Here is a 22,851-nt window from a genome sequence, read left to right on the forward strand (position 1 = left end):
ACATAGACCCCTTGATGTCAGGACTCTTTACCAAGTGTGGCCTAGATTACCAATATGTATAAGCTCTGGTAACACCAACTTCTCCTGGGGTTTTACTAGGCTTAACTAGGGTCTTTGTCGCCCAGGGCAAAATGAAAAATGACGCCCCCCTCTAACTGTGCCTCTTATGAAATGCCCCCTGTAGTAGTGCCCCTTATGCAATGCCCCCTGTAGCAAGGGTGCCAAGAGGGGGGGGGGGAGCGGGTACAAATTGCTCGGGCTTGCTGGAGGGGCCCGGCAGGGGCCCAGGTCTGACACCGCACCCCCTCCCTTCTACATCACAGCAGTCTCCTATGCCTATGGGGGGGGCAATCACGCTGATCACGCCCCCCATTAGCTGTGTGCTGGGCTGGGGGCTCACAGCACCCCCCACCCGGCGCTGATAAAATGTTTTTTGTTTTTCTATTTTTTCCCTAAGGGGGCGTGGTCATGCCTCCCGCGATTAGACCATGCCCCCTGTCACCCGGGCCCTCCCCGCGGCTCTTGGCGGCCCTGCCCTGTAGTAGTGCCCCATACACATAAAAGGCACAGACACACAGCTATATTTACCTGAATCCCTGCTCCTGCGTACGCCGCCATCCTACTGCTCCTCTCCTGCCCGGCACCGCCTCGGCCTACTCCATTTACTGGGCGCCCACTGAGATTTTGTTACCAGCGGGCATCCAGCAGCTCCTTCCCTACAGCCTCCTGAGCTCCACCTTCTGGCTCCCGCAGTGGGTGGAGTGAGAGAAGCAGTAGGATGATGGCGGACGCACAAGTGGGGAATCCGATAAGTATAGTGGTGTGTCTGTCTTTTACATGTAAGGGGCATTGCATAAGGGGCACTACTACAGGGGGCAGCAGCCAATAAGAATCTGCCTGACTCTTATTGGCTGCTGCTGGCTGCTCCCGGACGTCCACCGCGACTGGTCGTGTGTCCAATTGACCGATTCTTTGGCCAACCCTGCACTACACAATAACTAAAACCACCGCCGGGAAGTACACTCACTGTCAGTGAATGTACTACCGGCAGCGGTGTGTTTGTTTTACTGAGTAGTGTGAGCACTACACTACTCCGGACCGCACTGACCTGGGCGGTGGATGGTAGCTTCTACAAGTTCCTACTCTATCACTAAGAATTAGAAACTTGCCAATTGCGATCACATTAGAATTAAACTTGATATGCTGCTTAGTTTGAAGCTCACCTGCACACAGGCTTTTATATAAAAGACAACCCTCAAGCAAATCAGCCATTGAACACCTAGGAAAGCACCTGACACACATTATACATATATATATATATATATATATATATATATATATATATATATATATTAGGGGTGAGCGGGTTCGGATTTCTGAAATCCGAACCCCCCCGATCCGAGTCAGGCTCGACTTTTCCCGCCTGACTCGGATCTGAAATCGAGGCAAAACGTCATCATCCCGCCTTCCGGGTCTCGCGGGTTTTGGATCCTATATAAGGTACCCGCGTCGGCGCCATTTTCTCACTCGGCTGTGGACAGTGAAGAGGGAGGGTGGGAGTTAGGGCTGGCTGGGCTGTGTAGTGTAGTGTAGTGTAGTGCAGAGTAGTGTTGTGCTGTGCTGTGCTGCGCTGTGCTGCTGTTGTCCACTACTTCAAAGTCCATAGGGGCTGGCTGTGTTGTGCTGTGCTGCTGTTGTTAATAGGGGCTGTGTCCACTACTTCAAAGTCCATGGGGGCTGGCTGGACTGTGTTGTGCAGTCAGTTCTCCATAGGGGCTGTGTCCACTCCAAAGTCCTGTGCAGTGTCCCAGTCCTAAAGGGGTGCTGTAGTGTTGTCCAGGGGGTGCTCTGTCCATCAGGGGTGCTCCCCCCAAGTGCTAAAACAAATATTTTTCCTGTGTTTGTGAATTGTGTGCGCAGTAGCCGCACGTGCATCAACAAAGTAGTGCCAAGCGTGCGCCTGTGTCATAAGTAAAGGGCCGGCTGGCTTGACCGTTAAAGGGTGCTGTAACCCACAAAGTACACTCCAGTCCAAACCAAAAAAATATATATTTTTTCTGTGTTTGTGAATTGTGTGCGCAGTAGCCGCAAGTGCATCAACAAAGTAGTGCCAAGCGTGCGCCTGTGTCATAAGTAAAGGGCCGGCTGGCTTGACCGTTAAAGGGTGCTGTAACCCCCAAAGTACACTCCAAACCAAATAACAAAATATTTTTTCTGTGTTTGTGAATTGTGTGCGCAGTAGCCGCACGTGCATCAACAAAGTAGTGCCAAGCGTGCGCCTGTGTCATAAGTAAAGGGCCGGCTGGCTTGACCGTTAATGGGTGCTGTAACCCCCAAAGTACACTCCAAACAAAATAAAAAAATATTTTCTGTGTTTGTGAATCGTGTGCACTGTGGCTGCACGTGCATCAACAAAGGAGCAGCGCCAAACGTGCGCCTGTGTCCCATAAGTAAAGAGCCGGCTGGCTCATTTCTTAAAGGGTGGTGTAACCCACAAAGTGCACTACTCTCCAGCAAAAATAAAAAAATATTTTCTGTGTTTGTGTGCGCTTTAGCCGCACGTATATATCAATATAACATAAATGGAGGACCAAACTTTCTCCGATAAAAATAAAATAGGGAAAGATCAAGAACCACTTCCTCCTAGTGCTGTTGCTGGGAGTTGTTCATCATCCCAGAGAGGAAGTAGGAACACCACCACTTTTACTAAACAATTGACCCTCCAACAGTCCCTAGCGATGAGGATGAAGTACGACAGCAGTCATCCTGAAGCAAAGCGTATAACTGAGGCCTTGACTGCTATGTTGGTGTTAGACATGCGTCCAGTATCCGCCATTAGTGCAGTGGGATTTAGACAATTGAAGGAGGTAGTGTGTCCCCGGTTCCAAATCCCATCTAGATTCCACCTGCATCCTCAAAGCAGCAGCGACAAGCGTGCGTCTGTCTGTTAAAGGGTGGTGTAACCCTCAAAGTGTGCTCCACAAACAATAAAAAATATTTTTTTTATGTGTTTGTGAATTGTGTGCGATGTAGCCGCACTTGCAGCAACACAGTAGCAGCGCCAAGCGTGCGCCTGTGTCATAAGTCAAGGGCCGGTTTGGACATCTGGTCCGGACTGAAGGACGTGCCAACAATTTCTGACAAGTCTACTGTCACTGCATATGATACTGTCCTCAAAGCAGCAGCGACAAGCGTGCGTCTGTCTGTTAAAGGGTGGTGTAACCCTCAAAGTGCGCTCCACAAACAATTAAAAAATTCTTCTTTTTTTTTCTGTCTTTGTGAAATGTGTGGGCTGTAGCCGCACCTGCATCCTTAAAGCAGCAGCGACAAGCGTGCGTCTGTCTGTTAAAGGATTACATCGGTGACAGCATCCAAGTAGGCATGTCAGACAGTCCGTACCTGTACTGGCAGGAAAAAGAAGCAATTTGGAGGTCCCTGTACAAACTGGCTCTATTTTACCTGAGTTGCCCCCCCTCCAGTGTGTACTCCGAAAGAGTGTTTAGTGCAGCCGGGAACCTTGTCAGCAAAAGGCGTAAGAGGTTGCTTCCACAAAATGTGGAGAAGATGATGTTCATAAAATGAATTATCAACTCTTCCAGGGAGACCAGCCTCCAGAACGTATAGAGGGACCTGTGGTGTGGATTCCAGCGGGGACGAATTAATACTCTGTGAGGATGAGGATGTACACAACACTGAAGAGGGTGAGGAATCGGAGGATGAGGACGACATCTTGCCTCCGTAGAGCCAGTTTGTGCAGGGACAGATTAATTGCCAGCTTGTTTTGTGGGGCCCAAACGAACCAATCATTTCAGCCACAGTCGTGTGGCAGACCCTGGCGCTGAAATGTTTGGTTTGTTAAAGTGTGCATGTCCTGTTTATACAACATAAGGGTGGGTGGGAGGACAATTCCATCTTGCACCTCTTTTTTTCTTTGCATTATGTACTGTTTGGGGCCTAGTTTTTCAAACTGCCATCCTGTCTGCCACTGCAGTGTCACTCCTAGATGGGCCACGTGTTTGTGCCGCCCACTCGTGTCGCTTAGCATAGTCATCCAGCTACCTCGGTGCAACCTTTTGGACATAAAAACACTATTGTGAGGTGTTCAGTGTTCAGAATAGACTGGAAATGAGTGGAAATTAAGGTTATTGAGGTTAATAATAGCATAGGAGCAGAAAAACACACAAATTCTGTGATTTTAGCTGTTTTTATGCTTTTTTAAAAAAAAAATACAGATCCAAAACACAAAACCCAGAACCCAAAACACGGAAGGGTGGTTTTGGCAAAACCAATCCAGATCCAAAACACGAAGAAAGATCCAGATCCAAAACCAAAACACAAAACACGAAAAGTGGCCGGTGCACACCCCTAATATATATATATATATATATATATATATATATATATATATATATATATATATATATATATATATATATATAGTGGCAGTATCACCAGAGGTGGCACTGGTGATTCTGTGTGGGGCAGGGGAGATCCGCCCACACAGCCTAGAGAGGCATCGTGCCAACATGCCTAATGGCTGCTATACCAGGCCAGGAGGCCAGTGTCCAATCCTGCATGTGGCAAGATGGACCACCAATCTCAGAGACTGTGAGAGACTTTCATGCAGAGTAGCTGCTTCTGTAGAGAGGGTTCAAGAAGTGAGCTAGTGCCCTAAACAAGGGCTAGGTTTGTTTATTATTTTTCTGTTTCCTGATTTCACATGCCAGAAGTAAAGCACGTCTATGTTTATTTAACTGGAATGCTACGTGTGGAGTCTAATTCTGCACCTACTCACTGCACCACCGACCCCAGTCTACCGAGCTAATTAACCCCAAGTATCACATGTGGTGGAGAATGCGGGCATAAAGATTCTACACACAAAGGTCTACGCAACAAGATCTGCACAGAAAGTGGATTATAGCAGCTAATGGAAATATGGATGTTTACTGCACCTACATAGTGGACTCCACAGTGCAATGCTCATCGGTCTGGTGAGTGAACTCAGTCCAGGGAGGACTGAGGCAGACCAGTCAGGCAGAGCTCACTGTGCTAGCAAGCCTGTGAGGGCCAGGAGGCCTGAGCCTAGACCTGTGAGATACAGGGAAGGCTATCCAACTCTGGGACTGAGCTATGGTACCCTCAAGGAAGAAGGCCAGACTGTGAGAGGTGGCAGCCAACAAGCTAAGGAAGCTATACCAGGCCAGGAGGCCAGTGTCCAGTCCTGCATGTGGCAGGAAGGACCACAAATCTCAGAGACTGTGAGAGACTTTCATGCAGAGTAGTTGCTTCTGTAGAGAGGGTTCCAGAAGTGAGCTAGTGCCCTAAACAAGGGCTAGGTTTGTTTATTATTTTTCTGTTTCCTGATCTCACATGCTGGAAGTAAAGCACCATTTATGTTTATTTAACTGGAATGCTACGTGTGGAGTCTAATTCTGCACCTACTCTCTGCACCACTGACCCCAGTCTACCGAGCTAATTAACCCCAAGTATCACAATAAATATATATATATATATATATATATTATAATATATATATATATATATATATATATGTATATATATATATATATATACACACATACATACATACATACACTATATTTAAAAACACAAATTTTCATATACTTCTATACTCTGTTTTAATATTTTGCTTTTTCTCTATTTTCAGATTAAGATATCTCACTGCTTTTAATAAGCACTTAGACTTAAACTCTGAATAGGCGGATTATCAAGGAGCAAACAAGTCAGGCTGTTAAGATCATTAATCTGTTATATTACGGCAGGATAATGACAGACCTGGTTTAGAAGACAATCCCTGGAAGGTTTTGGATTGGCAGCCTGTGGCAAGCACACACTCCAAGCTGGCACAGCCCATCCCAGTGTACAGTATAGTGCAGGGTAAGCGTGTAAGGAAGGCATGGATGTAGCGAGGGCAGAGGAAACATGGGCATAGAGGGGAAGAAGTGAATGCAATAAGAAAGTATAGAGGAAGGAATGGGGTAAGCAGCATGTGCAGGAGAGATGATGGGTGAGAGGGGTGGGGACAGAGGTGTGGATGATTGATGGAGGACGTGAGCGGTAAATGAAGGACTTGGGAGTGAGGTAAATACAGAAGAGAATGGAAGAAGTTTATACTTAGGAATGACAATGGGGACCCGTAGAAAAAAAAAAAGGTAGAAGATTATTCAAGAATTTTTCCCACCACTTATTTCAGTCTTTTCAATGTTTTAATGATGGTCATCGACCATCGATAGATTCAAACTCTTTGGTTTGCATCCGATGGCATTGATTTTAGCAGTCAATGGTAGAGGTCCGATGACAGAAGTCCTTGTACATGTGCGACTATTGTCATGTTTGCATGCACGGTCCCCAACCATGGCAAAACCATGGATGGTTTCTGCCCGATGGTGTAAAACCATCGATTGCTTCATTCTAGAAGGCGATCCCTACTGTAAAGTGTATAGCTGGCAGTTAGTTGTAACTTCACCCTATTCTAGGGCAGCAATTCTGGATTTACCCACCAAAATTGGGACAATTAGGAAGTATGCTGAAAGCAATAATTGTGTTGGGAACTGATGGCGTAATTGGCAAATGGAATGTGGAAACAAAGGATTTAAAAAAAATAAAAGATAACATTAATACTTGGGAAAAAAACAGGAAAATCCTAATGATCTTTAAAAGGCAGAGATGCATTGTGGAAGGGTAAGGCAGGGAGTTAAAAACAGAAAGGAAAAAAAAAATAGCAGGAGTAGGTCATGAAATCTTTACCTCAAAGTGCTTACAGTATATTTAAAGGACACATACCACTGAACCAGCTGTAATAATAACAAACTGTAGATCAATGCATAGCTTCATGTGAAAGTTTGTGTTGTAAAGGCCCCCCATGCATCTGTGATTATTGGGCCAATTCCCCGGTTCCCAGATGCTGGGGCATCGGTGAAATTCAACATGTTAGATTTCACGGATTTGGCGGTCATGATTAAAATATGATTGTAAAGCAAATCGGGGATTTTTAACATGAAAATGGGTCGGTGGTCATTGACGGGTGCCGATCTGCATTTCCGACTGGTGGATCGGCGGTTCCGGTTAGATCAGGGAATGGGCGAGCGGCCAGCAGATGTATATGAGCCTTTAAGGGCCCCATACATCTACAGGGCAATCTGCCGATCGGACTGAAACCGCTGATCCGCCAGTTGGAGATGCCGACTGGCAGCCATCAATGGTTGCCCATCCGTTTGGCATTCGGTGACATTCTACATGTTAAAAAAGAAGCCTGATAATTTGCTGACCACAATCATATTTTGATCGTGATCGGCAAATCAGTGAAATCCAACATGTTGGATTTCATCGCTGCACAGACCCCAACGCTTGGGGATCCGGGAATGGTCCCAATTGATTGTAGATATATGGGGCCGTTAGTCACAGAGAATAAAAAGAAGGAAAAAGGGTTGATTAGTTAAAAAAGAAAAGGAAAGTTCGGACTTCCATGGGAGTACTGGCTGGTCATGGACAGAGACTACAGGCCACAGCATGCTTTATAATGGGGGAGGGAAGCCTGCGCCCTCACTCCCAAGACATGCTGTAGAAAAAATAGCGGGAGCAGAGAAGAAGCTTTATAGCTGGAATAAATGTTTAAAATAGTGTAATATTTTCACCAATGAAACAAAAATGTCCAAAAGGGGTGGTTACATGGTTAGCAGGGGTAATACATCCACCCTACGTATGTACAATTATTTTGATCTGCAGCATCAGAAATAGTCTGGGAATGACATGCCTCCTGTCTCAGAGTGATACGCTTAAACCACTTGTAACGTGTATCGTGAAACGTTGCTAGTGCTACTTGTCTAATGAAGTGAGCAGTGTCTCATGAAACGCGTCACTATTGTAGATTGAGGATCACAACAGAGTTTTTATTTTGATTCTATGCAGTAAACAATGGTGAACAGCAATGTGATCGCTTTCCATTGGACCCTTTTTCTGTAACCAAAGTGGAACGTGGAAATCTCCCAATGACTGGATAAAGCTGGTCCCCCCGCCAAGATAAAAAGACATCTGTGAGGACCGTCATGCTTAATGATCACCATTAATAGGTGAGCACACAAATGTTATCTCGGTTGTAATTTGATTTGGTGTGCTAGGGGATCATTTATACTTTAACGGGACCAATGTGTTTGAGCACATTAGTGTATTATATCTTAGCATCACACCTCTTATTAGGTTTCTATTCTCTTTGCCAATGCATGATGCGCCTCTGCAAGTAGAAGAATGTGTGGGCGTGAGACAGAGGGCCGACTGAGTGCTAATCAGTCACTAGCTAAGTGTTAAGGAATTGGAGAGGTTAACAGTTCTCCTGTGGTTGTTGATATAGCAGTGGTATTATTTTGTATGCGAACTGCTTCTACACTTCATTTTCACTTCTTGTATCATACTGCGTTCTAGCATGTTACTGCACTGATAGCTTATGTACAAGCTATTGCTTCATTCTATGGGGCCTATTCATCAACACTAAAATAACGTTTTTAAGGGCATTTTCCTTAAATAACGTTATTTTGGTATTCATGTAGCCACTTAGCACAGGAGATATCACAGATATCTCCTTCCTAAATTCCCCTGCGTTAATTTCCACACTCCCCATACATTAGTATGGGGATGTGGAAATTGTTGTATTCATCAAATTCCGAAAATTATCAAAAGTCCCTCCTGCGCTCTGCTCCGTCCTCAGGCTCCGGAGGCTGGTCGGACATGTGTGCTCTCCAGCAGAGCACAAGAAAGTTTAGACAAAAAAAGATTTTTTTTTTTTTCTAATCTGTCATGTGGTCTGCTGGGAAACCACATGACAGACCAGCAGGACTGAGCCGGAGGCTGCTGCGCGGACAGGTGAGTGGAGGGGGGTGGGGGGGGGTCGGGGGGGGTACACAAACTTACCGCATCTGTAGGCATGTGCTGCACATGCGCTGGTTTTACAGATGTAACAGCGCATACGCAACACTGTTTCCAGATGCGATAAGGTAGTGTAGGCAGGGAAAAGTATCTATTTCCCGAAAAGCTGTCATCGCAAATATGACAGCTTTTCGGAATAGATACTTATGGAGAGGTGGAATGATGAATTCCACCTATAATTAGGTAGAACTCCATGCGAGTTCTAAACCTAATTATCTCTAGAGAATTTTTAGGTTTAATGAATAGGCCCCTATGTCCCTTCCAACAATGCTTTTCAAATACCCACCATCAATACATTTGTAGCCGAGCTTGATTCAGTGGTGGATGCATTTTCATTCAAAACTGCGTCTTTGTACTGTGAATATAATATATGCTAATGGTTCAGCCAATGAAATCTGTACAGGAACTCCCACTGCCTGCATCTTTAGTCCCCGGCTTATGTACAAAGATGCACCATGGGCAACCCTATGGAATGTCTGCTGGAACTACTCCAGGGCAACCGCATACACAGATGAGGTCTGCAACACGCCTATGGAGCACTAGTGACTGCGACACGCCTATGGAGCACTAGTGGCTGCGACACGCCTGTGGAGCCCTAGTGGCTGCGACACGCCTGTGGAGCCCTAGTGGCTGCGACACGCCTGTGGAGCCCTAGTGGCTGCGACACGCCTGTGGAGCCCTAGTGGCTGCGACACGCCTGTGGAGCACTAGTGGCTGCGACACGCCTGTGGAGTACTAGTGGCTGCGACACGCCTGTGGAGCACTAGCCATCCATCCCATTGCCATAAAGGCACACCGACTGTCAATCACTCTGCATCCAAATTCTCACTGCGATTGCCATCAGTACCCAACTGCAATGTTGGCATAGCGTCCACCTCTCAGACCCTGTCTGCTGATAAATGTGCAAGATGGTTCGGGCCTGATTAAGGCTTCTGGACTCCTTAGGCTAATACACTGGTAGCGCCCCCTTTAATTCTGCTAAACATAGAGGGCCTGATTCAGAGATGTACGTCCATCCGACGATTGATAAAGGGTCTGCGCAGGACTCGTTCTGTGCATGTGCAGAACGGGTCCTGCGATATCGCTCGCAGAGCCCCCCCCCCCCAGGCTGATGGACAGGCTACTGAACAGCGCTAGGGGACGGGGCTAATCACAGTTCCTGGGAAACGGGATGAGGTCAGGATCGGCGTACGCAGATTCCCAGCCTCTTTACCAGCACCCCGTCAGGCTGTGGCAGTGCTGGGATCGCAAATGCGGCAAGGTGGTGCGATACCTCCTTCTGCATTTACATCGGAGACTGATGGATTTGCACAATTGCTTGTGTGCGGCTCTGCAAATCAGTCCTTCTCGGAACCAGGCCCAGAGCACAGTGCGTATGTATGTTGAGGAAATCTCCTGAGCATGTAACCGACATGTCTGAGCTTGGCATCTAGTGTTGTTTGTGCAGTGTAACAGAGACTTCGTCTTCTGGAGAATGCGAGGAAGACTCCAAAGATAATCACAGGCAGCTGCTAAGAAGGCATTCCAGATTGGGCTCTACCACAATGTGTAATTTACTGCTACAATCTTTATTTTATGCAAAGTCACACAGCCACAGCAGAAACTATCCCCCCTAACAACGCTTTGGTATGATTGGATAACTAACAAGCGTATTTAATATAGCGTTGCAGCAACCAACAATTTATTAGGTCTTAATTTTATTCTCCAGCTGCCTACTTTGCGGCGCCCCCTACTGGAGCCAGATGCTGAAGCCTGAGGACGGGTACACACTAGAACGATATCTTCACGATTTGTTGTTTCCAGGCAACTTGGAACGACAAATCGGAAAGATCGTTCAGCGAGTACCAGCAATTGCGAGCTCCCGTGGGTCATTTACGATATACTCTGGTTGGCCGTTCTTTGCGATCAAACATAAGATATTGATTACAATACAGTGCCGCTGAACGCAGCATGTCATTGTACATCATGTAGTGTGTACGCACGGTGTGATAAGTCGGTCCGTCGGCCAGCGGATCGGCCAGGAACACATCGTTCTGATGTGTACCTGGCCCAAGGGTTGATCAGGCACCTAAGATGGCATGTCCCCAATCAGGTGTGTGCGGGGCCGGCTGGCCCGTTACGCCAGGTACGCAGCCGCGTACTGCGCCAAGCTGTAAGGGAGCAGCCGGCATCACAATAAGTCAGTGACTTATTATACTATATGCCGCTGCGCTGCCCACCGCCAGTGCTGCAGCCATGCCCTGAACACTGTCGGTGGGCGCCATGATGACCACCGTCTCCCATTGTCCCTAAGACCCTCCCACTGTCTCCCAGAATGCCTGTGCGATGCACCGCGTGATGTAATTACGGCCGCGCCTGGCATTCTGGGATGCAGGTGAGAAAACTAAAGACATGGCGCAGCCTGCAAGACCGGGACCTGGAGGGAGGACGAACGGAGGAGTGGATGGCGGGGTGTGTGTCTACAAGGGGGGGGGGGCACTACAACCAATGACTGCTACTAGGGACTACTATAACAGAGGGGGACTACTACAAGGGGGGGGACTGCTACAAGGGCACTACAAGGGGGGCTAACACTGGGGGCACTGCATCGGGGGACCACTATTGGGGGCACTATATAAAGGGCAATACTGGGGGTACTGCATAGGGGGGAGAACTACAACTGGGGCCATTGTTTAAAGGGCAGTGCCTAAGGGGTACCACTATTGGGGGCACAGCATGGGGGGACTACTATTGGGGGCACTATATAAGGGGCTTACTACTGGGGGCAGAAGGGTCACTGCACAGGGGGGACCACTACTGGGGGCACTGCATAGAGGGGATCACTACTGGGGGTGCTACTGGAGTCCTGCATAAGGGTGACCTCTCCTGGGGCACATGGGGCACTGGATATGGGGGACCACTACAGGGGGCACTGCATAGTGGGGACTACTACTGGGGAACTGCATAAGGGGGACCACTCCTGGGGCACAAGGGGTACTGCACAGGGGGGACAACTACTGGGGGCACTGCACAGGGGGGATCACTACTTAGGGCCTGCATAAGAGGGACCACTACTAGGGGGCATTGCATACTTGGGGTACTGTATAAGGGGCACTACTGGGGGGACTGTATTAAGGTGCATATGGAATGGAAAGGACTCCCCAGAGTGACGAGAAAGGGGTGTGTTTCATGGCCCCTTAATTTGTTTGGGCACGTGCAACAATATGCCTGGGGACGCCAAAAAATATACTCGCTTATCAAAAAATTTGGGCTAGGGCCGGCCCTGGGTGTGCACATCCTTTACTCCTCACTACTGTTCACAAGTTCCATTTGGATTTCACCTTTGAATCCGACAAGCGGTCCCGGGGACCACTAGCAAGATTTGGATGGAGGAACTCCACCAATGACCGTAATGGTTTCCAAACAGCCCTATCAGTGGCAGTCACTAAAATAGTATCTGTTTTATACCTGTCTGTTTATTATTAATTATTATTATTATTACTGAGATCAGAAATTAAATTGAAGAACCACTGATTGAGCCGAATTTCCCATTGCCCTCACTACAGCAGTACAGTTGGGTCTGAACTGGGTTATGAGCCATCTGTTTTCCGTCTATGAACATCTTTTTCCTCTAGTTGCTAATCTCCCTGGTTACTTCACCTTTATACATTTTGGAATTTAATAAATATTAAGCCAAAACAATTTTTTAAATATGCTGACTGTCAGTAAACAGTTTATACATCTGTCAGTAAAGAATATTTCCGTGGGACCGCATAGTGGAGGCGATAAGGTCGTAGCTTTAGCTATTCATTTCCGTTTGCCAGATGAGCACGCCTCTGGGTTAAGAGGGAGCTATAAGTGATGGTAGAGAGGTGAGAACTAGAGATACAGGTCACACCAACTGCAGATAGAGTGTAACTGAGAGGGACGGGCTGCATTCAAGTACTAATGATGGAGTCAGTGTAATGACTGAGAAGTAGGAGAATGGGTGCTGTAATAACAGGATGCATTATACTAATTGTGCACGGGAGGGATGAAAAATAGAGAAAGGGGACGGAAATAGGAACAGAAGAAGGAGAATCAATAATTGAATGACAGGGCAGGGCCGCAACTAGGGGGGGGCTGAGGGGTCATGTGCACCTGGCGCCATCCTCCAGCGGCACCGGGCACACACTTTTCTGTGCCGGAGGTCTGCAGATAGAGACCTCCGGCTGTGGTGCGCGCCGGACATTGAATATCGGCGGAAGATTCCGCCCTCCCTCCTGCCGTCGGAAGGTAGGGTGAGCGCTCGGGGGGGCGGAGAGTCAGTGAGAGGGGCGACAGTGCTGCACTGGGCGCACTGCCGTCTAGCTACAGCGCTGGACAGGGTAAGGAGTGATAAACCAGGAAAACTGGAATACATAGCCTAAAACCCTGAACAAAATAAGGACGCATTATTAAACCACACTGCATTTTTTTCTTGCTAAACCACGATTACTGAAACACATTTAAACTAGGGATGTGCAGGCTCGGATAGGTTCGAGTTTGCACGTGGAGTTCGGATTTTTCCCTCCAAAAAAACGGAACTCAGAACGAGGCAAAACGTCATCTTACATGGACGAACATCATCATTCCTGGACAAAAGTCCAGGAATGATGATGTTCGTCCATGTAAGATGACGTTTTGCCTCGTTCTGAGTTCCGTTTTTTTGGAGGGAAAAATCCGAACTCCACGTGCAAACTCGAACCTATCCGAGCCTGCACATCCCTAATTTAAACTGCTCTTGAGGATGTACTTGGAAACAGGACAGAGGAGAGGGGAAGGGTATCAGTCTGAGATTAGTACCAGTCTAATTACTAAAGTCTAAACAGCACAACTTCGCCATCTAGTGGTTAGAAGTCACATAAGCTTGGTCAATTATATCAGTGATCTCTTGAGCACAGTTGCAAATAAGCAGTGGTGTCTAAATGTTAGCATCATTTTGTATGCGGCGTAATGTAACACCTCTGTGTCTAATGTTATTGTGTCAAGACGTGGTCTCTCTGCATTTTTTACATCAATGAGAATAGCAGGTGTCAATTTATGTACGCACAGAGCGAAGAGGATGTTACACACAATTCACAAACTGACACAGTGTAGAATTACATGTCCTGTATATTAGAATGATAGCAGTCTTGTTGGGGGATTCTGGGAGCTTATCACTGAGATAATAGGTCACATGATATTATACTGTACATGAGATTGTAGAATAGGCAAATAAATAAATCCAGGGCTGGATTTTTAGACAAGGAATGATAGATGTCTGATCACTAGAGCCAATAAAGGGGTCATCAAGAATAAGTTAGAAAATAAGGATGTCTCCTCGATCGTACATCTAGCGCATAGAAGCCATACGGCGCAAGATGCCCAGACGCACCTAAAAACCACGCACAATGTACTAGAAACGGCTGTTGTACACAGTGTCCACTTAACCAGCACAGATATGTGGACAAGCGGAACAGAGCAAATGCAAGATTTCAGATTTAAGGCCTTACGTTTTGTCTTTCTTGAGAATCCTGCGCCTGCTTCTGCTGCTAGGAGTGGATTTTCATCCAAGAAGGGGACCAGGAAGAGTGCTTTCCAAAACAATTGAATGTTAAATAATCATTTGCAAAGATTCCCCTTGAAACTTTTTCCCAAACTGTACAGGGACATTAAAAAAAAACATAGTTAGTGGCCTTCAAACTGCCGTTGTACCCACTGTCCACTTAACCAGCACAGAATCTGTGACAGATATGTGGACAAAAGGATTAGATCAAATACAATATTTCAGATTTAAGGTTTAAGTCTTACGTTGTGTCTTTCTTAAGAATTCTTGAGCACCATGCCTGCTGCTGGGAGTGGATTTTCATCCCAGAAAGGCTGAAGACACTGTTTTGTCTTCCCAATGGACACAGATCTGAAGAGATGTAAAGAACTCCTGGCAGGAAAAAGAGGCAATTTGGAGGCCCTTACACAAACTGGCTTTGCTTTACTTGAGCTGCCCACCCTCCAGTGTGTACTCATAAATAGTTTTCAGCAAAGCCGGGAACCTTGTGAGTGATCGGCCTGAGACTACTTCCCCAAAATGTGGAAAAGATGATGTCCATCAATATGAACTACAAATTCTACGAGAAAGACCTTTACCATCAATTACATGGCAAAATTACAGAGGCACCTGTAATGGTGGATTCCAGTGGGGACAAATTAATATTGTGTGAAGATGATGATGTATACATCACCCCAGATTATACCATCACCCAAGCCTATATCGTCATCCCATCCTGTGTTGTGTATAAAATACAGCTGTGCTCCCTCTTAGATTGGGGATTCATTGTCCACTTAAGTGGATGTGAGCTCCATTTTAGTCCATATCACCACTCCCCCTACTCATCTTCTGACCTGGGCTACAGGAGGAGCAGCTGCACTCTGGAATACGGTTGCATGGAGTTGCCCCTCTGACTCGCTGAAATTCAGATAGGGGGGCCATGGGTAGGGAGTAGGGACACTATAATCAGGGAACGCAGTTTTAGCTGCTTTATTCTATTTTTTAAACCATATCCTCTTTTTTCACCTTTTGAAAATGTTTATGTGAATCTCAGCTGAGGCGTTTGTGATGTCATTATGTTTAATATATAATGCACGTTATTTAGCACTTTGTTGTGGTCTTGTAGTCTGTGTGTAGAGTAGACTAATCATTTATTCATGATTGAGGAAAGAAGTGAAAAGTTGCATTTTTTTATTGCTAACTGTGTGTTATTAAATTGTAAAATTGTGAAGTTTCCACTTAGTGTCACAAGATTTTTTTATGAATAAAAAAAGAACACACTGCACTACCACTTACAGTGTGACAATATTTTTTACGAACACACTGCGTTTTGCATTTACAGTGTGACAATATTTTTTACGAATACACCCCTACAGCCCCTGCCCTGGATGGACACAGCAGCCCTTGCCCTAGATGAACACAACCACCCCTGGTTGGACACAGCAGCCCCTTGATAAACAACACAGGCACCACCCCTGCACAGCAACGTTGCTGATAAGTGTGGCTAATGCGCGCGCACACACACAAAAAAAACCAACACTTTTTTTATTTTCATTTTTTTCACACTGGGGGTGAAGAGCACCCCTGATGGACAGAGGACCCCCTGGACAATGCAGCAGCACCCCTTTATGGTCTGCAGTGACACAGGAGCCACTAAAGCCCCCCTCTTCTGTCTGCAGCACAAATCCTATAGAGTATAGACAACAACACAGCCCTTATGGACAACAGCACAGCACAGCCAGCCCCTATGGACAACAGCCAGCCAGCCCCTATGGACAACAGCCAGCCCCTATACACAGTAACAGCCAGCCCCTATGGACAACAGCCAGCCCCTATACACAGTAACAGCCAGCCCCTATGGACAACAGCCAGCCCCTATACACAGCAACAGCCAGCCCCTATACACAGCAACAGCACAGCCCTTCCCTTGCATCCTCTTCACTCTCCACAGCCAGAATGAAAATGGAGGCGAGCGGGGGGAACCATTATACAATGCAAAAAACCCGCGAGAATCCGACAGCGGGATGATGACGTTTTGCCTCGCTTAGAGATCATAGTCAGGCGGGAAAACCCGAGCCGGCTTGGATCCGACTCGGATCTGCAAAATTCGGGTGGGTTCGGATCTCTGAGATCCGAACCCGCTCATCTCTACTAGAAACGCTGGGCTGTGACAATAACCGCAAAATCTTTAGTTTTAAACAAGTAAAAAGTCACAGATGAAGCACAACAAAACTTGGCCTAAAAAAAAAAGAAATAAAAGCCCCAGCCGCTCACATCGGATGTCGCACATCAAAGTTATCGGTGTAATCTAGCAATGCTATTGTTGCTCACAGTTTTATTTCTGTTAATAAGAAGCACATTTTGAGCAAGAAAGAGGCTCAGTAAGGCTGAGTCGTCCGGGAGCTGGTACGCCCACAGGGGCTATTTGCCACGACTTCAGCAACAGTGTATGAATATCAACAGCAGTTTGGGACCTATAGTAATAGATGTCTGCGATGTCCATAAAAAAACATGGTAGAGTCCAACAGTTTCATTGACACCTCTCTGCGAATTAGGGAGAACATTAAGATGGTCAACAGTCACAATGTCTACACCAGAATGTAGACAGGTACTGCATGTCGACAGTCAGAATGTTTACAGTAATTTGGTCAACAACCAATATGTCAACAGGTTTAAAAGGTTGACACCAAAATGTTTTCTTTTTTTTTAAATGAATTTCAGGGTTAGGCTAAAAAACGACATTATATGTCGACATTTAGAATGTGTTAACCCGGTCGACCTAAATGCATGTCGGCATATTCGCTGTCGTCCAAATGTTTGTCAACATGGTGTAGACATACTGAATGTCGGCAAGTCATTCCACTCCCGAACAAAGCCACAGGCAGCCAATAGTGTAGTAGCTTAAAAAAAAACATAATTGTATAATAGAGACAAAAATGCAGACAGCTTACCTGGTGGTGATTGAGGCGCAATAGCCACCCTGTAGATCACATGCATGTCTCTTAGACTGACCATTTATTCACAGATGGAAGAGACGGGCGAGCAGGATTACATACATGATAACAGTGGAGGTCACTCATGGCAGTAGATAACCAATGAAATAGCAAGTGCAATAATAGTTTATTGTTCTTATTCGGCATTCTGCTAGGAGAAGCGCATAGTCCCAGCAAGTGCAACAAGCCCTGTATCTATTGAGACGGGAGAGACGTCATTACATCTCCCCACCCAAGGCTCCTACAGTTCCGTGTGTAAAGTCTCTCTGGATAGCAGAGCAGCATGTAAGCAGAGGTAGAATACATGCCGTGGGCATGCGCACGGCATCTGGTCACTAGTGCAGGGAGAGCCTGGGGACTGCCCAGCATCTCGGAGTAACTTAAAAGGGAGGTGCCCCCAAGGCTCCGCCCAGTTTTCCACAGGCTCTGCCCCATTTTTACAATGCCCCACCCCTTTTACCCGAAGCACCGTCCCGTTTTCGGGAATGTCTCTGTTCATGAATCTTAAATCTTCGGAGGTATGCTTATTATAGGGTTGTCAATAAATAGCACTTCACCCTCACCCTCAAGAGAAAGTAGGGCATATTACTGTTCCTACAATACATCAAATAGAGGCCCTGCTTGTACAGCCTTGTCTGGTTATTGTAGTTACAGACAACGTTGGTAAACTCTGGCACACATTGGGGTTTTCGACCCATTTACCTGGTCCGGCAGTGTCAGCTAATGCCATCTGTGCCCCTCCTGGCTACCTGTGGCACTCCTGAGTCATGAGTCACTATCTGCATACAAACAGTCCCTGCTGTGGTCATCTTGGATTGCATCACATGATCCATTCTGACAAACCAGACTCCAGAAACTCCGGGCACATGATTCAGCCAGCCTATCAGTGCTCAAGACGCCCTATTTAAACCAGGAACTGCTGATTGCACGTTGCCAGAACAACTCTTTTCCTGCTGGGAATGGTCTCCTGAGTCAGAGCCTGTTTGTAGTATTTCCAGGCAGCAGGGCCGTAGCTAGGGTGGTTTGGTGCCACTGCACACAGCGTAACTGCCCTGACGGCACTGCCCTGATGGCGGAAAACACCGGCCAGCACCACATTTTCTCTCTAGTCTCTCCGCTGGCGATGGGCGGCCGCTACTTAAAGCATGATGCGCGGACACAGCGCACAGCAGGAGGACAGTTAACAGCCGCAGCCTCCGGCTCCCTTCCTACATGTGACAGAGTGTGACTCACCCAGTCTGAGTCTCTGGCGCCGCCTCCCGAGTCCCAGCAAGTGCAACAAGCCCGGAATCTATTGAGACGGGAGAGACGCCATTATGCTCGCAGACCCCCCAAGCCGCGGAGTGGTGATGTGGATGGACACAGTTCCCGGAAACGGGAGTGTGTTGCCCCCATTTTCCAGGAGGAACTAGCCCAGGGTCTGCTTCGGTAGACAGATTCCTGGCCTCTTCTTTACATGACCAGCCATCGGTCAGGCTGCTGGAAGCTTCTGCTCACACAGCCTCACCACAGTAGCAAACATCAGTCGCGACGGTTGCGATGGTAATCCCAGCCTGAGACATCGGTCGCAGTGCTGGGATCGCAAATGCAGCAGTGAGGTGTCCGATATCTCCTGCTGTATTTGCCTCGGATATGGATGGATTTGTCACAGCTGATTGTGTTTAGCTCTGCAAATCCGTCCATCTCCAAGTCAGGCCCTCTGCTTGCATTATCTTCTGCCAGCATCACCAAGGTGCCTCCGAATCTGGGCACAGCTCCTTCTACACAGCATCAGTCAAACTCTGGACAGTACATCATCTGATGTTCTCACGGATTCCGGCACTAGAGGCTCTGTGGCAGATTCCAGGTCTGAGTGCTCTGCAGCTGGGCCTGTTCTGAGTCTCATTCCAGCTCTGAGTTCCCTGTAGCGGGTTCCAGGTCTGTACGCCTGTTCTCAGGTCTTAGATTTGGAACCGGTCACGGGACACTCAAAACTGAGTTTACAGCTGCAAATTCCAGTTCTGAGTTTCACTTCTCAAGTCCATAGCATCCACAGAAGCCATGACACGCTTCTGGGTAAGGCCCAGATAAGCAGCAGCTTCCTCAAGACCCCAGCTTTAACTTCTCATCTACTAAGCCAGCTAAGCCCAAAGATCCCATTCTAGATCTTCACAACCCAGCAGTTGTGACCAGTGACGTGCGGGGAGGTCAATAGCTGGGGAGGAACACATGGAGATGGGTCTCAGTGCTGGGAGCCTGTCTCACCCCCTACTCACTGTAACTCTCCCTTCACCACACTAAGCTTCAGTATTCATTTAGTCTCCTACCTGCATCACTGTCTTCTCTTGCTGCTGCCGACAGCTCCGATCACTTTCTGGTCACATGACACATCCAAGGTGTCCATCAGTGCTCAAGACAAGCCCCCATACTCAGAGGCATGCCTCTATTAGCTCTTTCTGTACAAATTACTGCCCGTGGTGTGGCCCCGCCCCCAGCGCTGCAAGCAGTGTCTGACTATACAGAAGTGAGGCTGAGCTGTTCCTGCCTCATCTCCCTGCAGTCCCAGGGAGCTCAACAAAGCTGGTGAGTGTGAATTATAAAAATGATTACACTAAACTAAAAAAATGTTTATAAGTTATAAATATCTTCTTGTATAATTCTAATAATTTTTATATCAAATCTCAGGAGTATGACTCTACCTCCCCTGACTGCATGCCCCTGGTTGTAACGTACTGCATGCCACATTTTTTTCTACTCTTGCTATTACAAGGTCTTTATTGCAGTACAATAGAAAGTGTCTGTGATGTATGTAACTATTGTGTATTCTGTATATTCAGTAGAAGAACCTCCATCTCAGCCACGTACTAGCAGAACCACTCAGCCCACACACTTAGGATCAAAAGTGAGAACTGACAATGTGGAATGTTTGACGAGTATAGACACCGAGGGTCAGTTATGTAAAGAGCCACTCACAGATAGAAATTTTCATTACAATGTGAAGATTGTTCATATCTAAATTTGTGGATTTGGGGCAAAGCACGACACACAATGGCGCCTATCTGTCCCTCCCAGGTCTGTGCCTCACCCTTTTGTAATAATCTGCCCACTCTGTATTGGGCAGGGCAGATTCATGCACCATTTCGGAAAAATGTGTTTGTGGGACTTTTAAATTGTTCCACTTTACACTTGACCCCCTTTGCAGCCACAAAACATACTGTATAGTTTGCTACTGTGGGAAAATGTTCAGCTGTAATGGTGCGTACACACGGTACGACGGGGGGCGAACAGATAAAGATAGCGTTCGTTATTTGATAGTCCTGCATGTGTTGGATGATCGTTCTTGAACATCCAATACATGCTGCAAGCCCCTTACAACTATATCAACCCACGATTAATGATCGCGGGTCCCTATAGTAAACAGGCTAACTTGGTTGATATCGACCAGGTATGCCTGCTTGAACAGACTACCAACGGTGGTCGATAATGACCTTACGTGGCCGCGCATCGACCATCGTTTGGTCGTTTGCAGGGGCCAGAATCTGTCGGATTTAAACAATAGATTTGTACAATAACTGATAATAATCCTGACAGTTTATCTGACCGTGTGTACACAAACTTTCAGTCCAGCTCTGAACGACGGAACAATATTTAGAACACAAAGGACAAGAAGATGCATTTAGTATGATAGTTAAAATTATAACATCCTGTCTAGAAGAATTGTACCTTTTTCATGCACATGTGGATCCAAGTATAGCGGAAACTAATTTATTCCAGACCAAAAAGCTAAAAAACGTCATCATGAAGTTCTGGCGGTGATATGCGTTAGTAGCCTCCCACTTCCTTTTGTGTCACAGAACATTGCAGTAGTCCAGTTACCACAAGCAGATAATCTTCTGGTTGATCAGATAATAATTTTCAATCCTTTTTATTGTGAGTGGATAATTTTAGTAGAGATGGTTTGGTTCTAAATCATTGTCGTATTTGGTTTTGGCAAAACCAGCCTCAAGTGTTTTGGTTTTCTTAAAAAAAAAAAGCTAAAATCATACAATTTGGACCAATTCTAGTTCCTCTAGTATTATTAACATCAATAACATTCATTTCCAGTCAAGTATGACCACCTCACAGCACCTGAAGTCATGAGTGAGGGACATACCTGACATCCAAAATACACAAGATCCGTTTTTTAGATCAGTTCTGAACTTAACTAGAAGACCCAAGTCAGGACGGTTCTAATCGGAGCCCTAAAGTGATCCGAGCCCGGACTCTGTATGACTCAGAACCCCAAAGTTCGAGTGTGTTCGGTGTTCAGGAAAACCGAACTCCTCATCTCTAATGCAGCTTTTTTATTCTGGAATAAAATTAGTTTTCAATAATACTACACTAGAAGAGAAACCGAATGATTGAATAAGAAAAGAGGTAGTTTAAACCTCTAGGATGAGGGCTGGCATGGGTGATGATCACTAATCTTAGTAGCCTATCGTAGTGCAGGGGCATGGGTTGGTATGAAGTTTATTTAAGGGGCTTGGGCTTGGGCTTGAGCAAGTGGGCTTAGTGTTTGTTGTGTTGGCTATGTTGCGGCGGGAAAGAACGGCAGGTCACCAGTCCGGGTGCAATTATTTATTTGAGATGAGATTCCTTCGTTGACTGGTAGTTGGCTGCACCACCCTATCGGGGGGTAGTATCACCCAAAAGGGTGGGTAGTCAAGTTGCTAAGGGCAACATCACTTCTTAATAGAACTCCCATCTTAGTAAATGTACCCCTAAGTCTCTGTGTCTTTATTTATTGTTGTAATTTAGTTGTTAGGTGATTTGCACACACGACACACTTCATCTGATAGAAGTTTTATGGCCTACTGTGGCATTTTATGTTTTCATAGATTCCAGTTGTAAAGGTGTGAAGTCGCATGGCTCGGGGATTACAGAGACATCTAAACCTCTCATAACTCACCAGCTTTTCATGTACGTGTGGATCTTTCTAGATACAGTAGGATGTTATCATTTTAGCAGTATCACATATTATATAATATATGAATTTTAACCTGTGAGTTTGAACCTTGTACATAGGTTCCAATGACGATTAAGGAGGACCCAACTTATGGTCTAACTAAGGGTAATGTGTATGGGTAAGGGTATGGGTAACTATGGTAATGTGGGGAGTAACGCAGTTTTCCGCGGTTAGGAAAACTGCAGGACCCGAACTGTGCATGTAAAGGTAAGGTCCTGCACCCTCGCTCGCAATACGGCTGCAGACATCAGGTGAGTGACAGTGTTCTGCCATTTTGGGGCGGGGAGGGGGTGGTGACGGGCTGCGTTTCTGAAAATGGGGGTGTGTCATCCTGTTTCCTGGGAGTGGCGAGGCCGGGGTTCTGCCTCGTTGGACGCAAGTTTCCTGGCCTCATAAGCGGCCAGGCTGAG

General features: G+C 46.5%; 1 long non-coding RNA gene across 2 annotated transcripts in view; it reads left to right on the plus strand.

Moving 5' to 3' along the window:
• Positions 1–22,851, plus strand: part of LOC148481243 (uncharacterized) — a 100,938-nt gene that overhangs the window by 64,423 nt on the left and 13,664 nt on the right. Inside the window, exons 2-3 of one of the 2 annotated variants that reach the window (XR_015871931.1) lie at positions 5,784–5,898; positions 7,930–8,090. This is a non-coding gene — a long non-coding RNA (uncharacterized LOC148481243). The remainder of the gene's footprint in view (positions 1–5,783; positions 5,899–7,929; positions 8,091–22,851) is intronic. The other variant, XR_015871932.1, reaches the window with a different exon arrangement.

Source organism: Taudactylus pleione, unplaced genomic scaffold (genome assembly GCF_031769625.1).
Source record: "Taudactylus pleione unplaced genomic scaffold, aTauple2 ptg000587l, whole genome shotgun sequence".
NCBI classification, from domain to species: Eukaryota; Metazoa; Chordata; class Amphibia; order Anura; family Myobatrachidae; genus Taudactylus; species Taudactylus pleione.